At 56.5% G+C, this 3,744-nt stretch overlaps 1 pseudogene; it reads right to left on the bottom strand.

The window, feature by feature from the left end:
- Window positions 1–1,100: 1,100 nt before the first annotated feature.
- On the bottom strand, window positions 1,101–1,219 carry LOC137619333 (5S ribosomal RNA; annotated as a pseudogene).
- Window positions 1,220–3,744: the final 2,525 nt, after the last annotated feature.

The following is a 3,744-nucleotide window of genomic DNA, read 5'->3' on the forward strand; positions in this document are numbered from 1 at the left end:
ACTGTAGCGGGTTGTCTCTTCTTGAGGCGGCGGCGTAGTGTCTCCAGGCGTGAAGCCGAAGTGATGCCACGGCTCGTGAAAGATGTTGTAGTGTGGTTGTTTGAGTAGCCTGTGCCGTGGGAGGAGCTCTCCCGGGAATTCCGTCAGGGGAAGCAGAGGGTCTGGAAACCGTTCCGCATATAGTCACAGTGGAGCTCTCAGGGCCATCGAAAGGTTGACAGACAACCTGGTCTTGTTGAGACCCATTCTCAACAGACAACAATGGTGGGAAGACGCAGGCGTCGATGTTGTCCCACCATCACCGGAAAGCATCTTGCCAAAGAGTCTTGGGGTCTGAGACTGGGGGGAAGAACAGCGGAAGCTTGAAGTTCCAGGCTGTCGTCATCAGGTCCCCCAGGCCAGGACTTGCTGGTTACTAAAGGCCAAAGACCCCCAGGTATCCTCTATCTGCGAGGCTCTGCTCAGATAGTCGGAGAGAACATTCCTCTGCCCGGAATGAGCGAGCCAATAGTGGTATTGAGAGGACCTCGGATCATCTCAGTATCTCTACTGCAAGATGCGAAGGTATGAAAATGCGTCCCTTGCTGGTTGGAATACGCCAGAACCATGAAGTCGTCGCGCACGGAGCGACTCGGCAGGAACTGTAGTATCTGTAGAGGGGCCAGACTACGGCCCCTAAGCCTGCCTGAATGATGGAGAGGTATCCTTCAGGTCCTGACCATAGGCCTGAACCGGAACATGCACACCCCCCCCTTTCTTTGACGAGTCAGAGAACAGCATCAAAATGTGGGGAAAGGACGAGAATATACACTCCCATCAAGAGGTTCCATAGGTCAACACCCATTGCAGGTCTAAACGTTTCGCTGGTCCACTAGGGGCCAGAAAGTCCGGTTAATCGTTGCTTTGATACCACCGGAACTTGGGCCGCCCCACAGGGAACTTATCCTGAGGCGACCGTTCGGAACTTTAGACGGATCAATGAGGAAAAGAGACCCAGGAAACGTTCCAAGGTAGGGCTGAAAGCTCTGCTTGACTGAGAACAGGTACTGCGACTCTCCTCAGCCTTGCCACAGTCAACTGAAGGGAAGGCTCGGAGGAGGAGGCAACAGCATCTGGCGTCCCCAGGCGGTCAGCCATCCAAGTACTGACCAGACCCAACGTTGCTTAACTTCGCTGAATGGACGAGAAGCGGTGTTTCCAACGGGGTAAGGCCGTTGACTCAATATCATGGCTAGAAACTCCAGATGTTGAGGCAGAAGTAGAGAAGGCTCCTAGCAAATTACCATGATCTCTCACTCATGGTAAGGACCCAGAAGCTTATCCTGGCGTTGAAGAAGGTCGAACCCGAGCCTACCGGAGTTCACCAGACCTCCAAAAGGGGAAGGAGGCGGAAGCCTGCTCCTGAGCGGCCATAAGGAAAGCAGGGAGAGTTCTCTGGGGAAAAACCTGCGATGCCGCGGCGGGATCGCCACACCGCATCTTAAGTCTAGGCTGAATTCCAAGAGCTTCCTGGAAGATGGATGGAATGGAAACTGGAAGTACCCGTCCTTCCGATCCAGGGCCTAAGGAGTCCTGCCGCCTTGTTACCAGTCTGATCGATTCTGCTGTTCCACGCTGGACGAAGTTTGTTCGACAAACTTGATCAGAGCTGAGAGGTCGACGATGGAATTCCCGTCTCAGATCATTTCCTACGAGAAAGGATCGACTGAAGAAGCCGGGGGGTGAAGCTGTCGACGACCCTATGGAGGACCTTCTCCTAAGGCATGGATCATTCTGCCCAAGCAGACAAAACTCTTGCCGACTCCATGGCATAGAGGTTCAGTGACACTGAATTCGCTGACAAAACCCCATGGCATAGAGGTTCAGTGACACTGAATTCGCTGACAAAGACGGAGAGATGGTAAGAGTGAGGCGCGATATCCTTGGCTGATCACGGAGATCGTGCAGGAATCGGCATCGGGAAGCTGTTATCCGGATGAGTAACCTTAGGCATCCTCCCAGCGTGAGACCTGCAAGGGGGGGGTTGCTAATCCTAGAGTTTGTGAACTCTGCCGCTCCCTCTAGGATTATGCCCCTCCGGGAGAGCCTCCCGTGCTACCTGTCCCTGACAGGAGGGGACTGCTATTGGACATCTTGTCTTAACTGCCGTAGCCGGTCCGATAACTTAGGCCGACGGGGCTGAAAGAGGCGCTGGAGGCCTGCAGGGTCTGGAAGAAAGCACCTTGGAGGAGTGAAAACGGAAGTCGACTTCCTCCGCACAACCGCTGTCCATGTCTCTGTCCTTGGGCACAAACAAGCTCTTCCCAAGAATGGAAGAGTGTCTGAGCTTGTCGACATCCACGGATGAGACACCCGAGAGGAAGCCCTCGGTCACTGCGTCTAGATGCTCCAACATCGAGCTTGCACGCAAGTTCGAAACTTGGCGACGAAACGCAAAGGTGCTTGAGCCCGAGAGGAGGAAAGTACCCATTACCTTCCTGGAGCTTATTTGTACAAAACCTCGGGTTGCAACCGAGGAGGGAAAGGACCTGGTAAGCCCCTTCCACGAGATGGAGAAGAGGAAGGGCTAAACCAGTTACCCCTTGCCCGACGGAGAAATCTCGAACGGAAAGCTCCCTGGCAAGACCCTTCCAGGGAATGACGAGGAAGAGCTAACCCAGGTTCTGGAAAGAAGAATGTTGCTCAGACCTCCCTGAAGATTCTTCCTGCTCTTGCGTTTACGGGGTGAAGACCGTGTTCTGGAAATACACTCCAGAAGAATCGCCAGGCTGGCCATGTTGCGAAACCCCGACGGGAATCACAGTCGCAATCGCTCTGGCGCTCGCGCGATGGTAAATCAATGGTTTGCGCGTGGCCGAACGTGGAAGCGCCCATGCGCGGGCACACAGGAGCGCAGACGAAAGTGCGCGAGGGCGAGCGTGGTAGGAAGGGCGAGAGCTGGTGGTTGGAATCCGAAAGTTCACAGGCGAGCGATGACCAGTAGGCGAGCAATGGATACTGCAGGAATCGAGCCGACGTACGTGCGATGGAACACCATAGGCTCGCGCAATGGAACACCGTCGGTTCGCGCGATGGAACACCGTCGGTTCGCGCGATGGAACACCGTCGGTTCGCGCGATGGAACACCGTCGGTTCGCGCGATGGAACACCGTCGGTTCGCGCGATGGAACACCGTCGGTTCGCGCGATGGAACACCGTCGGTTCGCGCGATGGAACACCGTCGGTTCTCGCGACGGGATACCGTTGGTTCGCGCGATGGAACACCGTTGGTCCGCGCGATGGAACACCGTTGGTTCGCGTGCGGGCGAACATTGGAGCGCATGTGCGCGGGCGCGCGGGCACGTGGGCGTGCGGTCGCGCGGACACGTTAGCGTGCGGTCGTGCGGGCATGTAGGCGAGTGAAGGCGCGTTGACAAGCGATGGCGCGTCGGCAAGCGACGGCGCGTCGGCAAGTGACGGCGCGTTGGCAAGCGACGGCGCGTTGGCGAGCGGTGGTGCGTTAACAAAACGCTAGCGCGCAGGCGAAGAATCGCGCGGGCGCGTAGGCGATCGCTATTGCGTAAGAGACTAGGGATGGTTAGCGCGCATCGCACTAAACAGAAGGCGCGCAGGTGCATCAGGAAGGTGAGCGCTGAAGCGAGCTGTCAATCAGGCGATCCTGGACGGTCAGGAAAAACCGTTGGCGGCCATTGGTGCGTGGCAGGAAAGGGTGCGCAGATGTGCGCTGGCGATTGAAGAAAGCTG

This window comes from Palaemon carinicauda, chromosome 25, assembly GCF_036898095.1.
Source record: "Palaemon carinicauda isolate YSFRI2023 chromosome 25, ASM3689809v2, whole genome shotgun sequence".
Lineage (NCBI taxonomy): Eukaryota > Metazoa > Arthropoda > Malacostraca > Decapoda > Palaemonidae > Palaemon > Palaemon carinicauda.